Source organism: Lonchura striata, unplaced genomic scaffold, assembly GCF_046129695.1.
Source record: "Lonchura striata isolate bLonStr1 unplaced genomic scaffold, bLonStr1.mat Scaffold_264, whole genome shotgun sequence".
NCBI classification, from domain to species: domain Eukaryota; kingdom Metazoa; phylum Chordata; class Aves; order Passeriformes; family Estrildidae; genus Lonchura; species Lonchura striata.
The window spans coordinates 50,908-74,738 of record NW_027461154.1 but is presented as its reverse complement, the minus strand read 5'-3'; the positions used below and the strand labels follow the sequence as shown (position 1 = coordinate 74,738).

General features: G+C 44.1%; 1 long non-coding RNA gene across 4 annotated transcripts; it reads right to left on the bottom strand.

Annotated features, from left to right (window-relative positions):
• Window positions 1–789: 789 nt before the first annotated feature.
• On the bottom strand, window positions 790–11,262 carry LOC144248685 (uncharacterized). 4 transcript variants are annotated; one of them, XR_013342001.1, is made up of 5 exons: window positions 11,005–11,262; window positions 3,637–3,700; window positions 3,265–3,342; window positions 2,545–2,721; window positions 790–2,089 (listed from the first exon to the last, which is right to left on the bottom strand). It is a non-coding gene; the product is annotated as an uncharacterized LOC144248685 (long non-coding RNA). The 4 variants fall into 4 exon arrangements; XR_013342003.1 differs by having other exon boundaries at window positions 2,644–2,721; XR_013342000.1 differs by lacking the exon at window positions 790–2,089 and having other exon boundaries at window positions 2,091–2,721.
• Between the last annotated feature and the right edge of the window lie 12,569 nt (window positions 11,263–23,831).

Genomic DNA, 23,831 nt, shown 5'->3' with positions numbered 1-23,831 from the left:
CCCAGGGAAATCCCTGTTAGGGTGGCACTGAAGGTGCCACATTTCTGGCACCCTTGCCCTAGAACCACGGCCCAGCAGATTTCTGTGGGAGCGGGGATTGTTGCTGCAGCTCAGAAGCTGCACATCCCTAAAGCATTTCCTTAGGGACACGAAGCTCCCCGCGCGCATGTTGTAGTCCAGTTTGTAATTTCAGCGTCTTTCAAGAGAGTTTAAATAGCAATGAGGCGACTCGGTGCCAGCACAGCATTAGCTACGGGACATCGGGAGACTCACCAGACGACATTCTCGGCAGAGCCTCCATTCTCAGCGCTCCAGCTGCAGCGTTCGCATCTCTCACGGACTCCGAGCTCCGTTTCCAGGGCTCCCATCGGGAAACCGGCGGCCGCTCCCAGATGCAAATGCCCAGGGCACCGCCGATCCCAGCCCCTGCTCCCTCTCCCCCCCGGACCCCCCTTCCTCCAGCCTTTACCCCTTTTAGAGCCACGGCCCCGCCCAGGACACAAACGGAGGCTCCCAGGTGCCTCCTGAGACCCAAATCATTCCAGGGGCATCAGGAAATCAAGAGAAATAAACTTTGTAGCCATGATTTCATGTGTTTTGACTCTTCACATGGATAGTCTTAAGCCGTACTTTGTCATCATTTGGTCAGCTCATGAGGTTTTTTAGTTTTTAAAATTGTGTTTTCTCGAGGCAGAGAAACTGCAACTATCTATCTTTGAGTAGAGGAGCACATACAAAATGTCAGGGTGAAAGATTACTCATACCAGTGTGAAAAAAAACGCTAATCGCTTGGTTTTTAAAATTTTAAAAGTTTAATAATAATAAAATGGCTATAAAAATAATAATATCATTAGAGTACTAAAGCTTAGAGTTAGGACAATTACAAGACAATAAAAAAAGTAAAGAATTACGGACGTCCGGATGTTCTCGGACATTAAGCTACAAAAAGCATGACTTGTGAATAAAGGAATCACCCTTAAACTAATATACTTGTTGCATATTTATATATCCTTTATGGTTATGAATGCATTCTATTTTAAACAAGAAACTCTGTTTGTTGTATGTTAATTGTTTCCTTTAATCCCTTGGTGTCTTCGAGTAAGGCCTGAAGAAATTAGCTTCTTCTGATAAGAAGCCATAAATTCCTCTCCTTTGGAAGATTTAGGTGTTCTTTGAAGTAAGTATCTCATTCCTAAAAAAAAAACTTCCCCACCTACATAGTCTCTATTTTAACATTATGTTAGAACCTAAAACTGTATTTAACACACTACTTAAGCAAATGAACACAGCATAACTTTCTAACATTACACTTATAATATTCATTATAGCCTTTGAGAAAAGCCAATCATAAAATATGCATTTTTCACACCAGCAAGGACAAGGAGGTATTGAAGGAGACTGTTGAAGGAGAGGTAAAGTCTTAAATGCTAAAACTGAAGACAGAGCATCACTAAGTCAAATAAAAGATTTGTCTATTTGCTTTTAAACTGATACAAAGCAAGACAAAGTAAATTATTATAACTACTTCAAATCTAGTTGAAAATGTGCTGAGGTGTGCATTAAGACAAAGGTGGAAGTTTACAAGTTACAAATGCTTAAGACACTTCTTGCTAGGGATAGATAGCATTGCATCCATTCCTGAAAGATTTGCATCTCAAAAAGATATGGCATATGAATTCTTAAATTAGACCAACAATGACATGCACCCAAAAAAGAAAAACATTCTCTCTTCTCCCTTTCTTTTCTGCTTTCTTGTCATAGAGTGTGACTAAGGAGAAACGAAAAGAATCCATGAGTGACAGAGCTGATTCCAATCAATCCTCCCCGATGGAGTGATCAAAGGCCAACTGTAGTGGACCAAACAGGGCTTTCCCCTTGGAAGTGTATTCCATCCCGTCGAGATCAGCACAAACACAAGGGATGAAACCGACTTCCCACGGCTGCCATCCAAGCTATGACACTGTAACTCAGTACCACCTGCACATTTTTTTGCTTGAATCCTTAAAGTAATGATTCTCTCCATCTCCATCCCTTAAAATCCAATTCTGTCAGCTTTTCAGTGTTCAAAAATGAACTAGTTAAGATAGCACTGAGGAAAGAAAGAACACAATAAGCATATTTTATTGTGTAAGTAAGTAGATTTGAGATGGAATTACTAAAAGGTAAGCATACATGGACCCCCCCCCCCCCACACACAGTTGTCTTTTTGCAGTTGCACTTAAGGATTGTACTTCAAATATGGTTACACAGATATCTTCCCCCCCTCCACATTGACTGCCTCTTAATATTAGAACCGAATCTGCCACAAAATTACATGAAATAAAACAGTGAGAAACATACTTGAGAATGACTGTTGTTTACAAAACAGGTAATTTATAGTATACAATTACTGATAAGGTAGAACAAGAGTTCAAAAACTGGACTGCTTTACAAAGCACTTCTTCAAACATCAATTTTGGATTATTGCTGGAAGGTACTAAATGGTCTGTTATAGACTAATTTACAGACATTCATAGAATAGTGAAAAACGCATGCTTTAGAAACCTGGGACATTTCATGCCTTTGTGCTAGCAGAACATGAAGTGATTGGCATTTTTCAATGTAGGTTAGCAGCATTTAGAGTTTTTATTCTGGTGTACTAACTGATTCTACGTATTTTTTCTCTTTTTTTTCAGGTGATTTTTCATCTTCAGGTTTAGTCCATGGAGGGCTGTGAAACTTCTGTAAAGGTAAAAACATGGTGTATAGAATACATATATACATAAACAGAAATAAAAAAGTCTGTTAAAATTCCATGGCAATGGAATTGTCCCTAGAAAAGGGTCCTGATCTCTAAGAAAGCATCATTAACAACCTTCACAGTGCAAAACCATACAAGTCTGATGCTACATACAGCTTCATATCACTGCATATTTTATGTATATATGTATGAAAACAACCACATAGGTATTTAATATTTAATTATTTTGGATAACTCTCCTTACTCCTGCTTCCAGGGCTATACACATCACACTGTCAAATTAAGTAATTTGACTACTAATTCATTTGACTACCAGCTTTCCAAATATTTCATAGTTTGCAAGTTGTTACCAGCCAGAAATCATTTTGAACAGGTCAATTGCAATCAGACACAGACAAAGTCTGAATTAAGTAGTCTTCTCTTTTGAGACAGAACTTGGTGAAGAATGTGTAAGTATACTTTAAGTAACTGAATCTCATGAGACTTTTTAGTAAAACCCCACAAATTACTCTGGAAGAGAATACCTGAAAGCTTGTCTCTGTTTCTGCTGCTTCCAAACGAGATGTTGAATCATTACGATTCCCCAGACATGTCTTGGCAACCTGTCAATAGAAATGTCAGAGATAACTACTTCATATTTTTTCCAAAAATATTCCGTTTAAAAAAAAAAAAAACAAAAAAAAACCCAAAAAAAAACCACCAAAAAAAAACCAAAATACCAAAAAAACCCCAACAACAACAGCAAAAAACCAACCCAATTTGGGTCTTCTTTTAAGCCTACTTAATGAAATGGAACTAAGTTTTCATAGCTAAACTTATCCCAGACTCCCATCATCCCTGTAACAGTCTTCAACAATACAGTCTTGTGACAGCGAGTTTAACAACTTCATACTTACCCAGCTTTTTTTCTTCGTGTTTAAATCTCATCACCAATAGTGAAGTTTACTTCTACAGGTGGTCCTAGGGAACAGAAAATTAATTACAAGTGCCTTTTATGGGTGAGGAAATAGTAACAAACAGTAGAAAATCAGCATTAGTTAGAACTTCTCTATTACTATTCTCTTGGCTATACTCTGGATCTCTTAGGTATAATAATCCCTGAATAGGAATATAAAGTCACTGAATGGAGAAGTCAGGTGACTCTCAAGGCAGAAAATCTTGCTGCATTACTTCCTGTCATTTTATTCAAGAAATAATGTCATATTCTTTGCCAATATGTTTTTTAATATCTGGGAAAGCAGAGTTGCACAGCATAAATAAAATTAATTACAAAGTGGATTTTTGAACTAAGGAGATCTTCAGGTATGAAACCAGAGATTTGCTCAACACTGGAAATTCTACTGTATTTAAATCCAAGTCCCTTCAGGAGTAGGATTAAGGATGCAATAAGAAAAGGAACTGAAAGATTAAATGCAGTCAAATATTCATAATACTTGGTCATTGCTCTAAAATGAGTTCACATTGGAATTTCTCTACTTGTTTTGCTATTAAAAGTGACACATTTAAATGGAGTGAAAACTACAAGGTTTTTTTAAAGTTTTGAGTCAGCAAGACTCTTTCCAGTGTAACAGTGGGAGGGGTTTAGTCATGTTTAAGCTACTGAAGGCAGCCTCTGAGATGATGCAGATGGATTTGATGTGGGGAACTCTTTCTCATATTTTCCCACTCTAGACAGTAGAAATAAAAATTGGATTCATGTAGGGAATAATCAAGGCAGTATTGATTAAAATAAAGTCTATTGATAAAGCACCTACTCCTTTTATGACAAAAAATCAAACATCAAACAAACACGTGGTTTATGTCTTAGATAAAGACTAAAAAGTCAGATGACAGGGTAGCAATTTTTCGTAGTCTTGAAATACTTCAAAACCTTATACGTGTGGTCCTGTCAAAACTTCCATTTAAATTATTTACTCTTAATCTAGATTTAAAAAAAAATATTCCAAGCTGAATTATCCTCAGAAAAAATGAAGATTTAGGTGACTTCTAGGTGTGTGGCTTGAGGACAAAAGATACTCTAGGTCCAACAATCAATAGTATTGCAAAATGTGTAATAAAGAGGATAGAAATAATGCTAATTAAATATGATAATTTACATAGCCAGAATTTTCTCTGACTGTACCTACTAGAACATGAAATCAGGTGACCTATTTCACCAACATCATTTATAGGAGATAGGAAGCAAAAACTATTAATTGCATTAGTAAAGCTAAAGGTCAACTTCTTAAGACATATGCAAAGGAAAAAGAAAAAAACAACCCCGGTCTGCTTTAGAGAAAATAAAAGTGAACAATAAAACAATGCTGTATGAGTGAGTAGTCTTGCAGTGTCTTCATAGGCCAGACAACAAAGGCTATCTTGATAGGAAAAGAGCAATAAAGATTAAGTCTGTACTATTTCACATTTGTTCACTCAGAGATCTTCTCCTTTTAGTAGCACACCATATGGATCACTGTTGGAGAAAGACAGGGACTTTTTCCTAAGGATGTCTTTATGATGTTAAAGCATAACATATTCATTATTGACTCCTTATCACTGTGAAACATTGTATATCATTACCAAATAAATTACAGCTTGAAAACAACAACAGTTCAATAGCCAGGACTGTAACCAGCTCCTGTGGACGAGGTGCAAACACACACACACACAGAGGGCTGGGTTTAACAGAACACAAACTGAATCCCACACACATATGACCTCAGGCATATATATATAAATACATACATATACATACACCCCCACCTGTGTGTATTTATGTGTTTTTATATGTCTATATCTACATGCATATATAAACACATAAATATGCAAACACGCATAACACATATATCTTTGTGTCCCTCAGCTAAAGATCAGTGACAGAATATAAACTCAATGAACTAGAATACCTTCCACACCCTTAGGTGACAAAGGAAGCAAAATATTAAACTTCGGCTATTGTTGTTAGTTCCCTCTATGCCAAATAGTGGATTGTTTTGTATGTTTGTCCGTCAGATTTCCTCCCATGAGAGGTACAATCATTACCAATGGACAGAATGAGAGCTCGACATGGCAGAAACTATCAAAAAGCAAAAACTATTTGCTGTGTTGCTTTCCTCAGCTTAGCATGCAGCCCAATTAACAAATTATCTGTGTGTGAAATTATGGCTATAAAATCTGCATATTGATTGGTCACGTACACCAAATTTGGGAAGTTATGGTATTCAATTGTCCTAGTAAACAGCACTGCAAAGCTGGAGAGCTTCACAGCTGGATGTATAAATGACAAAGGTGGATAAACAAAGGGTGCATCTTTATTACTGTGAGAACCCCGGCCTTGCTCTGGGGTCTCATGTGGTGGTGAAATTCCTCCTCCCACCCGTGCTTCCAAAGAAAAACTCCGCAGGCTTTAGCTGTTCGGTCTCAAGGCAGTTTATCGCTAGTTATCTAACAGATTATGTTCTTGGACTGCGGCTGTTTGATCAGCGGCCTGGGTAGAGGCACACACAGCCCCTGACATCCTCTCGATCTGCTGCCTTCTTCGTCTCCCTCTCCGCCCAGGGCTGCTGCTATCTTTTATAAGATATATTACGTATAACACGTTTATAATTATTCCCCAATACCTACTACCTACGTTGCCAAGTGTTTTTCTACTATAAACCAATCTGTGAGTGCCAACATCACCAAGAACATGGAGGTAAGGAAAAAGAAGGAGGAAGAACAGGATCAGCCCACTTTCCTCCATCTTAGAACTTCTGACCCCCATGTACATGCGTTAAAACCCCCCTGTACAATACTAAAAAAATTTCCCCTCTACTTTGTAACTACTTTTACTATACTATCTAACCTTTTGTGATTGCTTGTTCCACCTCCAAAGTTGGCAATTCATTCCATGGCTCAAACTCAAAATCACAGCTGTTTTTCAGCTGTCTGCCAGGGTCTAGAATGCCTCTGACCAAGGCCTGGAACCTCTAAAAATGTCTGAGAGACATTTTGAGTTCCCACATATTAGAAAAATTTTAACACGCCAGTCAGAACTCAGCATGTCCAGTGGCTATTGAATCATGCAACTTTACCTGCGAACAGCTGAACCATGTAAATATAAGTATTTTCTACGGCATCAACTCAGCAAATCAGAACTGGCTTTATGGTCAAAAAAACCATAACAATTTAAGGTCAAATAATCAATTCACAAGTGAACAGGAAATCAAGTTTAAATAAGTGGTATTATAACAGTTTTTGCAGTTAGAAAATCATTCTGCTGCTCCTAAAGAGCATCATCCAGATTTAGTTGACCAGACATTGGAGTTTCAGTGTTCCTGTGCATCACTGCTCCTCTTGGCTTCATAGGGCACAAAAAGCAGATAGGGAGGTTGTTTGTAAAGCACGATGGGGGAGAAAGTACTGGGTTAATTCTGAAGAAAAGAAACCAGATACAGGAGAAAAGAATGGTGCGGTTAGATCAACTGACAAACTAGTTATCTTAGTTGTCAGGTTAGGTTCACAGTTTACTCAAAGACACGTCTTATCAGATTTGCTCATGAATTTGTTACAGATCTGTACTGGGAGCTGCTTTAATCACTGTTTAGAAGAAAGATACAGAACAAGAAGTATGTGAAATGTGCATATACCTTCTCAGAAGACACCTCTGCAGTTTTTCATACGCTTTTCCTGTTTTAGATCAGTGTGCTAAGGGGATGGTTAAACTCAGATGATGTAACTTCTTATGACCTTCCTCTTCCTAGTCCTCATTTACAGAATCAAATTTCCTTTAAGGATTTTATTGGCTTGAAATTTCGTTATAAAAATGGTTATTTTTTTCTCTTATTACACCCTTTGGAAAACAATTGGAGAGTGCAATTTGATCAAAGCTCTGAAACAGATTTAAGAAAATAAAGCAAAATGCTGTAGTTGCTTAGAAACTTATACAATTTTGGCTCCAATACAGAATACCCTTTGTCGTTGAATGATTAATGAACATAGAGTGTTTTTTTATTGCAGGAAATTAAGGCAGTAAATAAAAAGCACTACCACTTCTATTTATCAGAGAAGATTCTGTAAGGACAAAGCAAAAAATCTAATAAGAGAACAAAGAATAATTTTATAAGTTCTTTGATGTTGTAGCAATACCAAGCAGGTAGTTAAAAATGAGATGTTATATGCATAAGAATTCTCTGACACGAAAAGGCAATTAAGTAAATTATGGTGTAAAAGCCATAATCCCAAAAGCTTTTGGGAAGACAGAAAAGGGAAGGAATACAGGGGGAAAAGCTCTGCAGAACTCTGGTTCTGCACAGAGACTTTCAGGAGTCAGACATAAGAAAGCATCTCCGGATAAGGCTAAGAAAAAGTAGTACTGACAAGATGCCTCTAATAAAGTACAAATAATAAAAAGAATGGAAACTTTTACAATACCAAAGGTAATTTGGAGGGGGGGTTTTGATGAATTTCAGATGCTGTATCACAGGATATTCTACCTACTTCTGGCTATTGCTGGTCCTATGCCAAATTTCATTACAGATAAATATCAGCAGCGTCTAATTTCCAGATTTGCTACTCTGTATCCCATTTGCCAATAACTTTTCATTTTTTGTATTTCAGTATTTGTTCTAATGTAAATGACACTAATTACTCTGAACAGGCATAAGCCCCATAAATACAAAATTGCAGAAAGATCACAAATTTAAGATAGAGATGCTTAGCCATACAGACTTAAAAATACCAGTTGGAACCAGCAACTAACCATTTTGCTTTATTTTTTGCCTCAGTATCTATAAGGTTGCATGTTCTTCTCTAGTTAGTCTTCACTACCTTAATTCTTTCTAAATAGAAATCACATTTTATTTATCAGAGACACAATAAGAGGACCTTTGTGAAGTTCTGAGAAAGGATTACTGAAATAATAGGTTTCTAAGCAATGCAGTTTCTAGTACATCTTCACAAATATTACTTTGAAATGCTGCATTACAACCTTAACCATCCAGCCTTAATCTTCCTTCATTTGAATGCAAGAAGCTGTAAAAACTTCAGAAAAAATGACACAGTCAAGTAATGAAAAAAACAATTAAAACTCTTCCTAAGTGTTGCATTTTCTCCAAGTGATAGTGTTCACAGGTACAAATGGCAGCTTTGACTTACCAAAGAATTAGGATCCTTTGGGTATAAATTCCTTCCGGTACTTTCAGAACTTAAAGTGGTATTTCTAATGCCACTATATGTAGGCTAATTGTAGAAAGAAGATTTTTATTTCAGTTCTCAAAGCTAATAATTTGAATTCCTTGTGCCTTTCGTCTCTCTAGGTTAATGTGAGATGATGATGATGATGATGAAGAAAAGGTTGCTAACCAATGTCATCACCTGCACTATTTTTATGGCCTGTTAAGATGGACAGGGTGTCTGTCTGCTGATGGACTAAACAGTTAAAAATACAAGCTGTTAGAAGGACAAAAAACAACCACCTAAATAAGTAAACCACCATCTCAATAACTAAAACCTTGATTTTATGGAAAGGTGAATCTTTTAGGTGTCTTTGATTGCAATACTTGATGCAGAAATTAAATACTGGTTTGACTTTTGAAATATATTACCAGTTATTTTCTTTCCCTTTCTCTTTTAATGTATTCACTTCTGTATAAAAGAGCTGTTTAAAATGTTTGATACAAGTATTTAGCCTAAGAGGAAGAAAAAGAGGAGAGAGTGAGGAGGAGAGCGTAAGAGGAAGAAAAAGAGGAGAGAGTGAGGAGGAGAGCGTAAGAGGAAGAGTAAGAGGAGAGAGGGAGGAGGAGAGCGTAAGAGGAAGAAAAAGAGGAGAGAGTGAGAAGAAAGAGGAGAGAGTGAGAAGAAAGAGGAGAGAGTGAGAAGAAAGAGGAGAGAGTGAGAAGAAAAACTGAGAAGAAAAGGAAGAGGAGAGAGTGAGAAGAAGAAAGACTGAGAAGAAAAGGAAGAGGAGAGAGTGAGAAGAAGAAAGACTGAGAAGAAAAGGAAGAGGAGAGAGTGAGAAGAAGAAAGACTGAGAAGAAAAGGAAGAGGAGAGAGTAAGAAGAAAACAAAGCAAGAAAAATAAGAGTCAGAGATAAAAAGAAAAACCAAAAAAGTCAGATTAGAAAGAGAAAGGCAGAGAAAGAGGAAAGAAAGGTGGGGTAAAGAGAAAAAGAGTGAAAGACAATCAGAAAAGGAAGCACTTGAAATGAAAGAGAAAAGCAAATAGAGAGACAAGAAAAAGAAGAAATAGAGCTGAAAACCTACAGGAAAACAAATGGAGAGACTGAACACAAGGTAGGGTTCAAGAGAGAAAGAAATAGAGAGTTAGACAAAAAAGTTAAAGTTGGACAGAAAAGGAAAAAGGGTCAGAGACAAAGACAATGATAGCAAGTGTTAGAAAGACAAAGGCTGACAAAGAGAAAAAAAAGAAGAAAACATAGTGAAACCTAGATTGAAAGAGACAAAGAGACATGGGGAAATACATGTAGAGGAATGGAAGAAAATAGACAGGGTGAGAAGGAAATAGGGTTAGAGAAACATAGAGATGTCTTAGAAATGGAAACAAAGGAAAACACAGCCAGAGACAAAGAGTTACACACGGAAGGATAAAGTGAGGAATAGACTAAAGAGGAAAGTAAGAGGCAAAGGGAGAAAAAGGGTGAGAATGATACGACTCAACCACACCAAAGAAAGACAGGAGATGAATGGTGGGCAGGACAGAGGGTAAGAGGCATCATTATTAGGGCTGATTAATCTTTATTCCCTTAATTTAAACTTCAGCAATACACAGGGAAACAATGCATACAAATGCAAGTACAGAGACAAATACAACAAAGAATACATCATACCTAGGCACACAAGTACAAGTCCAATTTACATATAGCAAAATACATCAAAATACAGGAACAACTGCAAAGACAGAACAATATAATGTATTACAAGGAAAATACATATTGACACAATATAACCGTGTCTCCATTTCAGAAAAGTCCACAACGCTTTTATTGTTATGACGCACCCGGAACAAAAACGGCGCAAAACGCTCCGCCGACGTGCACGCCCCCTTCGCGTTACGCACAAACTCACATTCACGGCAACTCGCTCCAGAGACTCCCAAAAAATCCTCCTGCCTGATGAAAACCCCCCCTGAAAGGCAAAGGCCATACACACAAGGTTGGAACTGCTCCACACACACACACACACACACACACAGCTGCAGACACAAGCACACACAAACTCTCACAGACAGACACAGACAGTCACACTCTCACACATTCTTCTGCTGACACGCTGGCTGCCACCCTTACGTGAAACGCTGCACTGAAGAATATGCTTAAACGCTTCTTCTGACCGCAGGACCTCCATGTCAAATGGTAGATTCCAGGAAATTCTGTAGGGACCCGGGGACCTACGAGACAAGGGGAGGCGGTCAGTGACTGACTATCTGAGAGCTAGGAGCTATACCAACTCTGGGCCCATCAGTGTTGTACCCCAAACCCCGTAGAGAACAGATGAACGGCAAAGCTTTATAACTGCTCTACCTGAGCGTGACTACGTGCCCGGGCAAGGCAGCTCCAATCGCAATTGCCACAACAGAGGTGCATACAACATAAGCCATCGTAGGTACATACAGTATAAGCACAAACAACATAAGGCAACGTAGGTACATACAGTATAAGCACAAACAATATAAGACAACATAGGTAGGCGCAACATACACACATACAATAGAAGCCGACACAGGTAGGTGCAACATAAGTGCATACAATGTAAGCCGACAGAGATACAAGATACAAGAAAACCCGCCCCCAGGACTGGGACTCTCTGCCACTGATTGGAGTTGTCAGCATCTGAAAGGAAGTTAGGACTAGTGTCAAACGGCTGCAAGACAACTTAGCATCACCAAACATGTTATGTCAATCTCCCCATACAATCTAGAGCCCAACTACACCCTGCAAATGACAAATTTCAAGTCCCCAGGACTTGTGCTATTACAGGCTATGCAGCAGGGCAGAGCAGTTGTGGGACAAATACGTGCAGACACCCGTGACACAGGACAGGGAGAGAGAGCTTTTGAGGAGAAGAAAGAGCTGAGAGACCCAAAGAACACAGAGTGCACCAGAGACAAGTGACAGGACACACACCAGAACTGCTCTGCCCTGAGCACCTCAGCACTGTGATCAAAACAGACACTTTCCCTTTAGCTGGCCTAAGGGGACACTTCTTGCACATCCCTGCCCCCAAACCTGATCCTAAAGGCCCTCCCAGCACCCCGCTTTCACCCCCTTGCGGGCCTTAGCCCTCCACTAATCTCTCTGGCATCTGGGGATGAGAATCCACGTCGCCTGGCAATGGAGGCTGCCTCGCCTGCGGGGAATGTCCTATGGTCACCGGGCTGTGGTCCCGTGCTCAGCTACAATCGAGAACACCAAACATCACTGCATGATCTTAGCTGCACAATGGACAAAACCCAGCAATCCTGCTACTCACCGTTCTCCTGAGAACGCTCGGGCCGCACACTTTGGCCAGGCTCAGAGGCTGCCACCGTCATCGCAGGGTCTGCCTGGGTTAAGAAGAGACAAAGAGACTCGGCATTGCTGAAACACGAGTGGACCTTGGCTCCCCCTCCCTACCTCGGCGACTCACCGCAACTCCTCAGCCATTGCCAAAGGCAACTCTGATGCAATCTTGAAATACAAAATTTCAAGGCTTCATCACAGAGTCCTGCAATACTTCCTGAGAGCTCACAAGCACAGGAAATCCAGGCCATCAGCTGTTGGTGACAGGGGCTTGGCATACTCTGAGTGGATTCCCTAAAGCACACAAACAACAATGGATGCTTACAATTGCACCAAAACCTGAAACCTGAGCAAGAACAACTGCTTCTGTCCACTGCTCACCTGGCACACAGGGCCTTGACTGCTGCTACCTGCCTGGACCTCCTAAAAATAAAGGCAAAGAACACTGCTGTAACACAGTCACCCTTTAGGCTTCCCCTGCAAACGCAAACAATGACTGACCTGATCATGGCAACACCCTCACCCCAGGACTGGGGCTCTCTGCCACTGACCTGAACTGTCTGTATCTGAAAGGAAGTTAGGACTAGTGTCAAATGGCTGCAGGACAACTTAACAGCACCAAACATGTTATGTCAATCTCCCCATACAATCTAGAGCCCAACTACACCCTGCAAATGACAAATTTCAAGTCCCCAGGACTTGTGCTATTACAGGCTATGCAGCAGGGCAGAGCAGTTGTGGGACAAATACGTGCAGACACCCGTGACACAGGACAGGCAGAGAGAGCTTTTGAGGAGAAGAAAGGACCGAGAGACCCAAAGAACACAGAGTGCACCAGAGACAAGTGACAGGACACACACCAGAACTGCTCTGCCCTGAGCACCTCAGCACTGTGATCAAAACAGACACTTTCCCTTTAGCTGGCCTTAGGAGACACTTCTTGGACATCCCCATCTCCAAAACTGACTCAAAAACCCCTCCTGGGGAGTCCCAACCTGGCACCCCTCTTCCATCCCCTCTGTGGGTTGTAGCTCTCCACTTATCTTGCACATATCTGGGGATGCAAATCCCCATCAGGGGCAGAACGAGGCCTCGTGCCTGTCTGGGAAGTTCCAGTTGTCACCAGGCTGTTATTTCTTGCTCTGCCAAGAGAAAGAAAACCAAACGTCAGTGCACTACCTTAACAGCACATGGGCCAGAACCTGACAATTCTGCTACTCACCATCTCCCAAGAAGTCTTGGGCCACACACCTCAGGCGCGCTTGGATTCTGACACCGTCATCTCAAGGCACACCTAGGTTAAGGGCAGACAAGGTGACATGGCATTGCTGCAACTTGAGGGTACCCTCGCTCCTCTTCCCTGCCTCACCACAACTCCTTGCCCATTCCTGTGGGTTACCAGGAGGGGACCTTGAAATGCAAAATTGGAAGGCTCTGTCACAGGGTCCTGTAATGCTTCTGGCAAGACCACACGTGCATGAAACCTGGTCCATCAGCCAGTTGGAGACAGAGGTATGAGTACACTGAGTGGATTCCCTAAAGCACACAAACAACAGTGGATGCTTACAGTTCCACCAAAAGCTGAGCAAAAACAACTGCTTTGGTCCACTGCTCACCTGGCACACTTGGCCTTGACTGCTGCTATCTGCCTGGACCACCTAAAAATAAAGGCAAAGAACACTGCTGTAACACGGTTACCATTTAGGCTGCTCCTGCAAGTGCAAACAATGACTGACCTGATCATGGGAAAACCCTCCTCCAGAACTGGGGCTCTCTGCCACAGATTCGAACTGTCTTCATGTGAAAGGAAGTTAGGACTAGTGTCAAATGGCTGCAGGACAACTTAGCATCACCAAACATGTTATGTCAATCTCCCCATACAATCTAGAGCCCAACTACACCCTGCAAATGACAAATTTCAAGTCCCCAGGACTTGTGTTATTACAGGCTATGCAGCAGGGCAGAGCAGCTGTGGGACAAATACGTGCAGACACCTGTGACACAGGACAGGATGTGACAAACCAGGGGACAGGACAGGGAGAGAGAGCTCTTGATGAGAAGAATATCTGCAAGGACCGAGAGACCCAAACAACACAGAGTGCACCAGAGACATGTGACAGGACACTCATCGGAACTGCTCTGCCCTGCATGCCTCAGCACTAAGGTCACAACAGACACATTTCGCCTTTAGATGGTCTAAGGAGACACTTCTTGGACGTCCCCAATTCCAAACTGACTGAAAAACCCCTCCTGGGGAGTCCCAACCTGGCACCTCGCTTATCACGCCCCTCGGTGGGTCATAACCCTCCACTTATCTTGCACATATCTGGGGATGCAAATCCCTGTTGGGTGCAGAAGAACGCCATCTCCCTGTCTGGTAAGTTCCAGCTGTCACCTCTTCGTCTGCCAAGGGAAAGAAAACTAAACATCAGTGCACAATCTGAACAGCACATCGGCCAAAACCTGGTAAATCTGCTACTCACCATCCTCCTCAGAATGCCCGGGTTCTTGGCCCTCACACTTTGGGCGTGCTTGGATTCTGACATCGTCATCGCAGGGGACACCTAGGTTAAGTGGAGACAAGGCAACATGGCATTGCTGAAACACGAGTGGAATCTCATTCCCCCCCGACTCACCGCAACACTTTGGCCATTCCCTCAGGGCTACCAGGATGGGACCTTGACATGCAGGATTGGAAGGCTCCATCAGAGGGTCCTGTAATGCTTCCAGCGAGATCACAAGGGCATGAAACCTGGTCCATCAGCCAGTTGGTAACGGAGGTATGCGCACTCAGAGTTGATTCCCTAAAGCACAAAATCAAGAATAAATGCTTAGAATTGCACCAAAAATTGAGACCTGAGCAAAACCAACTGTTCCTGTCCACTGCTCACCTTGGACACTCGGCCTTGACTGCTGCTATCTGTCTGGACCACCTAAAAATAAAGGCAAAGAACACTGCTGTAACACGGTCACCCTTTAGGCTGCCCCTGCAAATGCAAACAATGACTGACCTGATCATGGCAACACCCTCACCCAGGACTGGGGCTCTCTGCCACTGATTGGAGTTGTCAGCATCTTGAAAGGAAGTTAGGACTAGTGTCAAATGGCTGCAGGACAACTTAGCATCACCAAACATATTAAGGCAATCCCCTAATACAATCTAGAGCCCAACTACACCCTGCAAATGACAAATTTCAAGTCCCCAGGACTTGTGCTATTACAGGCTATGCAGCAGGGCAGAGCAGTTGTGGGACAAATACGTGCAGACACCCGTGACACAGGACAGGCAGAGAGAGCTTTTGAGGAGAAGAAAGGACCGAGAGACCCAAAGAACACAGAGTGCACCAGAGACAAGTGACAGGACACACACCAGAACTGCTCTGCCCTGAGCACCTCAGCACTGTGATCAAAACAGACACTTTCCCTTTAGCTGGCCTTAGGAGACACTTCTTGGACATCCCCATCTCCAAAACTGACTCAAAAACCCCTCCTGGGGAGTCCCAACCTGGCACCCCTCTTCCATCCCCTCTGTGGGTTGTAGGTCTCCACTTATCTTGCACATATCTGGGGATGCAAATCCCCATCAGGTGCAGAACGAGGCCTCGTGCCTGTCTGGGAAGTTCCAGTTGTCACCAGGCTGTTATCTCTTGCTCTGCCAAGAGAAAGAAAACCAAACGTCAGTGCACTACCTTAACAGCACATGGGCCAGAACCTGACAATTCTGCTACTCACCGTCTCCCAAGAAGTCTTGGGCCACACACCTCAGGCGCGCTTGGATTCTGACACCGTCATCTCAAGGCACACCTAGGTTAAGGGCAGACAAGGTGACATGGCATTGCTGCAACTTGAGGGTACCCTCGCTCCTCTTCCCTGCCTCACCACAACTCCTTGCCCATTCCTGTGGGTTACCAGGAGGGGACCTTGAAATGCAAAATTGGAAGGCTCTGTCACAGGGTCCTGTAATGCTTCTGGCAAGACCACACGTGCATGAAACCCGGTCCATCAGCCAGTTGGAGACAGAGGTATGAGTACACTGAGTGGATTCCCTAAAGCACACAAACAACAGTGGATGCTTACAGTTCCACCAAAAACTAAAACCTGAGCAAAAACAACTGCTTTGGTCCACTGCTCACCTGGCACACTTGGCCTTGACTACTGCTATCTGCCTGGACCACCTAAAAATAAAGGCAAAGAACACTGCTGTAACACGGTCACCCTTTAGGCTGCCCCTGCAAATGCAAACAATGACTGACCTGATCATGGCAACACCCTCACTCAGGACTGGGGGCTCTCTGCCACTGATTGGAGTTGTCAGCATCTGAAAGGAAGTTAGGACTAGTATCAAATGGCTGCAGGACAACTTAGCATCACCAAACATGTTATGTCAATCTCCCCATACAATCTAGAGCCCAACTACACCCTGCAAATGACAAATTTCAAGTCCCCAGGACTTGTGCTATTACAGGCTATGCAGCAGGGCAGAGCAGTTGTGGGACAAATACGTGCAGACACCCGTGACACAGGACAGGCAGAGAGAGCTTTTGAGGAGAAGAAAGGACCGAGAGACCCAAAGAACACAGAGTGCACCAGAGACAAGTGACAGGACACACACCAGAACTGCTCTGCCCTGAGCACCTCAGCACTGTGATCAAAACAGACACTTTCCCTTTAGCTGGCCTAAGGGGACACTTCTTGCACATCCCTGCCCCCAAACCTGATCCTAAAGGCCCTCCCAGCACCCCGCTTTCACCCCCTCTGCGGGCCTTAGCCCTCCACTTATCTCTCTGGCATCTGGGGATGAGAATCCACGTCGCCTGGCAATGGAGGCTGCCTCGCCTGCGGGGAATGTCCTATGGTCACTGGGCTGTGGTCCCGTGCTCAGCTACAATCGAGAACACCAAACATCACTGCACGATCTCAGCCGCACAGCAGCCACAACTCAGCAATTCTGCTGCTCACCATTATTCTCTTGAGAACGCCGGGCTCCTCGGGCCGCACGCTTCGCCCACGCCCTCCTGGCAGGGTCTGCCTGGCTGAAGAGCAGGCGAGGTGAGGCGGCGTTCCCAAAACTCGAGTGGACCCTGGTCCCCCTCACTAGTAGTTCCCCCACTTACAGCAACTCCTCGGCCGCTCCTGAGGCTCCCTGGTGTCACCTCCAAGTGACAAAGATCAAGGCTTCGTCGCAGAGCCGTGTGCCGCTCCCCGAATTCCCAGGAGAGCGAAGGAGCGGCTCTGCGGCCGCTTGCAGGGGGGACTCGCTGGTACACGAGTGGACTGCCTAACGCACACAAACATGAATGGATACTGAGACTTGCAGCAGAGACACTACAGCTGCAGGCACACAAATTCATAAATAATTAAACTAACAAAACCCCAAAATTCTACCAAAATATTAATTTTATTTACCCAGTATCCAAATTGCCAAATAGATTAACAGAGACACCCTGTCCTATCCCCTCAATAACGCCTCTAAAATCTATGCCAAACAAATCCTGAAAACTAAGAAAACCCTGCCTGTATTGAAATAAAAACAAAAAAAAGTCTTGTAAACGTTATAAATTCATTAACCTAACACATCAGAACCATAAAAATATTAAACCTTTATGAACACCAGTACGCACTACCCTCGTTTCAACGTATAAAAGTAAAGCTATCCCTACTACTAACCTAACACAAATATCACAAAATATAGCAGTAAGAAAAGAAAAAAAAATAATCCTCACTATAACTAGAATATAAATTTTTTATTTTAAGCCAAGAAAAATTCATACATTCTAAACAGGAACTTCCTCAAAATCAAGTATTTCAATAAACCCAAAAAACTCTAACATATTTCAAATAACTACAAAAAGGCTAAAAAACATAAAACAATCAAGCAACCCACCACAACTATCTAAAACTATCTACAATAAACCTTCTTTAAAAAAACCCAACAAATACTTCTTACCACCTCAACAATACATCACCAGCGACACCAAACAACTCAAAATACTGTAACTCCCATCCAAAAAATGCTCTATAAACTGAAACACTAAAACTCATCTAAAACACCCACTTACCCTTCAATAACCTCCTCTAACCTACACACAAATCTAAAACCAGTAAGAATTAACTATAAACTATCATACCCTAAAGAACTCCACCATTAAACACTACTGTACCAGACTTACTATAAATCAAAAACCCCAAAACACACCACTGTTAACATCACCAAAACATTTTTCTCCATTCCTCTAACAACCAAATACAAGCCTCGATTTACTTTCACTTGAAAAACATACAATACACCTACAACCAACTGCCCCAAAAATAAAAACACAGTCCTACCATCCAGCATAAATTCATCCAAATGAAACTTCAAAAAAATAAAGCTCCAAAACATCTGTAATAATCCAACATCATTAGATGAAAAGTATAACAAAAATATTTTTTAAATCATCCAAATTCTTCTAAAAGACTATTATACCACAAAAAAGGAAAAAAAAAAAAAAAAAAAAAGCAAAATCAAAAAGCATCAAAGTCCCACCAATTTCATCAAAAACAGCCAGAATGGCTCCACGAGCCAACAAAAAAAACCCCAACCTATAAGAAAATGCCAAACCACCTCAGAAACAAACAATAAAACACAGCCCCTCTTACCATGGTATTATTTTAGTACTATGATTAAAATACACATTCTATACAAAAATGTCCTCTACCCTTCCATCAATGCCACATAAAGCAAATAAATTAACTGTTATCATACAGGACATCCATATAAAAAAAAATCTCAATCGCCCTAAAACCTTAAAAATAATTACAAATTAACCCCAAAATGAAAACTTTAACAAAAGAAACCCAAAAACAAACAACAGAAACTAAAAATACACCACCATAGAACTAACTACCAGCAAAAACAACCCCACACTACACTCTTTTCACTAACAGTTGTCAGTGAGACACATCACAAAAATGAAACAAAAATAAAAAACAGCCCTAGAGAAACCCACAAAACAAATCACAAAACCCACTAGAAAAAGAAGTCCAACCAATTTACTAAACTTCAAACCATACAACAGACCCTGAAAGCTGCTAAAAATTAAAACCGTACCTCTACACTAACTCAAAGAGTAACCAGCATTCTGCTAAGTTAGCTTTAAAAACCAAACTAATAAAGGAGATTAACAAAAACCTAAACCACTAGACAATAAAAAGAGAAGCACCCAGATAAATAACTACCTAAAAAAATCCACTGTATAAATACACAAGTTCCTAAAAAAAAACCACTGATAAAAAGCAACCAACAAATAGATCAAACTGAAACAAAAACCCAAATAAATACAGTAACAACAAAAAAAATTATTCCTAACTCAATAAACCCATAATGCCTCAAACCATCAAAATACAAATACCACCTAGAAATAAACACATCACCAAAAGAGAAATGTAACCACAAACAGTAAGTCCCAAATTACCGGTAACAATAAAACGTCCACAACAATAAAACAAACCAAATGAACAAAACCTCTATAGGAAAATTTAAAAAATGCAATTACCAAGATTAAAAAAAAAACCTCACTAATTCACTACAGCACACTACCTCAAGCCCACCAAAACAAACACAATGCACTCGCGCTAATAAAAGCCTCCACAACCGAATTGAAAAACAACCCTCTACATCATGCTACGACCCATAAAAACCAGCGTAAACCTTTAGAAACGCATCCTTAAAAAACATAAGAACCGATCAAAAAGAAATCCAACAACAACACTCAATCCAAAAAAAACCTTGTCACGAGCACCCGAAGCAAGAACCGTAACAACCAAGAAGCGCCCGGGGCCCTTCTCCTACAGCGACGCCGATCAAAAGCCACCGATCCCAGGAGCTCCTCAGGAGCGCCTCAAAAGCAGCGCAGCGAGGGAGGCTGGAAGATGCGGAGCCGCGCTCCCGGCCCCGGGCGCAGCGCGGCTCCGGCAGGAAAGCGGCTCCTCCGGCAGGCAGAGGCGGCGCCGCGCCGGCAGACCCCCGCCCGCTGCCCCCGGCCCGGCGGGGCCGGCACCGGGCCCGGGGGGCCCCGGCGGCGCCCGAGCCCCGCGCCCGGAGCGGACGGAGCGGCGGCACCGGCCGGCACCGGCGCGGCGCCCGCGCCGCCTCCCCCGCCCGCCGGCCCGGCCAAAGCTCCGCTCGGCTCCGCACGGCTCGCACCGGCGCGGCTCCGGCGGGCCCGCGGCAGCCCAGCCGCGCCCAGCTCCCCTTCCGCCCCGGCCAGCCCCGGCACTGCCGGCAGGGCTCCGCGCCGCACCCTTCGCTGCCGGGCCGGGGGCAGAAGAAGCGCCCCGAATGCAGCGGCACAGCCCGATCTCCGCCCTGCCAGCGCTGCCACGGCTGCAGCTCCCTTCCTCTGAAGCCCCGACTCTGACGCCACGCTCCGGCGCTCACCTCACCCCAACGAGGGCACAGAAACGTAGGCTTCCCTTCAATCGCGTCCCCTAGAAGAGAAGAAAAGAAGCGGCTTGCCTCAAACGATGGCAAAAGGGGGCTTTTTACCTCAGTCCAAACCCCTTAAAAGGGGGGACAACAGGACTGCCCCCTCCAATTCAACCTCAGGAGGACGAAGTTTCAAAGGGAAAGGAGAAAAGTCCCGGCTGCAAAGGCGCACCGGCTCACCTGCTGCTTCTCGGCACAAAGGTTTGTCCCTCGGCTCCTCCTCAGAGCAAGGCTCCACGTATCCAGGTGGGTTTCCAGGTGATCCCCCAGACCCTGCCCGAAGCGCCCGCTGTCCTTCCAGGAGACAGCCCCGGGAGCCCCCCATAAACTCCTCTCCTCCAGCAGCTCCGTGCAAAAGCATTGCGAGGAAAACCCCCTAAATCAGCCGCCGGAGGAGCCGCGCCCTCCTCATCATCCTCACAGCCCACACCTGGGGCTGCTCTGAGCCCTCCTCATCCTCACAGCTCACACCTGGGGCTGCTCTGAGCCCTCCTCATCCTCACAGCTCACACCTGGGGCTGCTCTGAGCCCTCCTCATCCTCACAGCTCACACCTGGGGCTGCTCTGAGCCCTCCTCATCCTCACAGCTCACACCTGCCGCTGTTGCCACTCTCCAACAGCGTCTCTCCGTCTCCAGCACACAGCCCACTTCGCACAGACACAGATCCAACAGAAATCTGCTACGGGTGTCGGCTTTTCTTAATCCGTCTGGGTACACGACTAAAACACATACGTGCATTGATGGTCATTGAGAGAAAGCTTTCCCCTGGAGAAAACAGTCCTTTTGCCGGCACACTTTGATACACCTTCGCAAAAAGCAGAAGCAGTAGCGAGTCCTAAGACCCCTGCCGAAGAACCCAGCCCTGTTTGGGACACCCAAAGCAGCAGACCTCGAAAAAGGAGGGGAAAAGTCAAGCTTGGAGGGGAAAAAGAGGATAGAAATACAGCAGCCTTTAAAAATGCCTGCACGGAGCAATAGTGGGAACCAGTCACATTTCTTCTTTCCTTGCTTTCTGTGATGACATAAATAGGAAGTAAGAACACGTTAAACAAAAGGCAGAGCTAGGATTTGACAGGTCTTCATTTTGGCAGGCGCCCCGAGCTCCACGGCTGCGGGGGAAAGAAGCGAAGGGGCGACGGCAAGAGAGGAGGGAGAGCGGGACATGCGAAAGGGCGGGGAGGGAGGTCGGGCTGCGGAGGAAAGCGGTCGGGGAAGGGAAAGGCCGGCAGGGCAGCAAGAGGGACGGGGCACAGAGGAGGGAGAGAGGGGGAATGGAACGGAGCAGCGGGGCAGGGACAGGACAGGACAGGAAGGAGCCGGGTTTGGGGGGGACACGGAAACGGGGGAAAGAGAGGTAACTGAACACGGGCAGGAGCATGGAGCGGGAGAGAGAGGAACAGGAGGGGATCCTCCCGGCGCCCCGGCTCCGCCCCGGCTCAGCCCCGCCCGGGCTGCTGCGCTCGGCAGAGCTCGGCTCCGTTCGGCTGGACTCGCCTCCTCGGCCAGCTTCGGCTACTTTCGGCCACGCTCGGCTATTTCCGGCCGCATTCGCCTCCATTCGCCTCTTCGGCAAAGCTCGGCTCGCCGACACAGAAGGAGGAAGGAAAATGGAAAAGGAATGGGGGAGAGAACAAGAGGGAGAAGGGAGACACAGAGGGAAAGTGTCCTTACACCTGGTGGCACCCTGACTCTGTCTGATTTCCTATCGGCCTTCAGGTCTGGAGAGTTCCTTTGGTTTTGAATTGTATGTTCTAATGAACGCCCCAAAAGCCAGAGCTATATTCTGCATGGACAGCTGCTCTTGCACGAATACAGGGAGATTTCCAGCAGCTCTGCTGGGCTGGGATAGGCTCCCATGGTAAGCTGAGAGGATGGAGACTCGGCCCCCAAGCTACAGCCACCGGGACAACTCTCCATCACGGGGCCAGGGAGCTGTGCAGGGCACAGACTCCCCTCATCCCCAGCACTGCTGTCCCCGGAGAGCCCGCTGGCTCTCTGCTCCTGAGAAACACTCTCTTCTCGCAAAAACCCAACTCCCTCACCACCTGCATCTGCTTCTTCTTCAGTATTGCCCGCAACCTTCATTTCTGCTCTCTCAAAGCACTGTTCATCTCCACCTCTTTTTCATCGCAACATCTTTCAATTGACACCTTTGAAGTGAAGAGGCCACTGAATTCTACCATTACAGAGTAAAACCACTCAGTACTGACAGAGCCTGCTATTAGTTTTAGTCCTCAGTTCTGCATTCCAAGGGATACTTTTGAAAACACACTGAAAACTCATAAAATACGTGGCATTCACTGGAGCCAGGGCTCACTTCTGCACTGTGCCTTGGCACAAACACGCTCCATCACCTGTGACATCTCTCCTGCGTTGACCATTGTTCAAAGCTTTCCTGCAGGGGCCTGACAGAGCAACAGGAGCTTGCTGAGCTTCTGTCAGGGCAGGAGCATAACAGGGTGCAGATCCTGTCCTGACCCCACCAAAGAGGGGTTTTTCCTGCATTCCTTCCTGCTGTGACACTCAATGACAAACATCCTCTGGGCCTCTATGTTACCAAGTACAAGGACATGCCAACGTTTAGCGAGGACAATTTCAGCTTTCCCAATCTAAACTTTCCATATGATGCAATGACACTGTCACTTATTTACTGAGAACCCCAGCCCACGTAGCCTAGAGAAGTGTCTGTTGGCTCAGAGCAAGCTTTAGGAGCCTGGAAGAAGCTTGTTTTGATTTAGATGCCAGGCCCAAGACTGCATTTGAACTCCTGTCTCCCCACCAGAGGTTTCTAACCCTTCCCCCGTGTCACATGTGCAACACCAAATACAGCAGAAAAGCACTTCTGGGAGAAGCTTAGGAATGGAGGAAAGTATAGTTATTATACGTGTTTCATATATCTGTATGTAAAGATAGATAAATAGATAGCTAAATATGTACAGACATCTGTACACCCACCTACACCGGTATCTATATGAAGTCCTTTTTAGACCCCTCCCCAAATTTGTAAGTGATTGGTGCTTATAGAGGCAAACAAAATGAACTTTTAAGTTAAGCCAACTGGGGTGGCTATTTGTGTCACAACAGTCTCTGAAAAAATGATGACAGCACTTAAAAGTCACCAACAGTAGTAATAATAACAACAGTAAT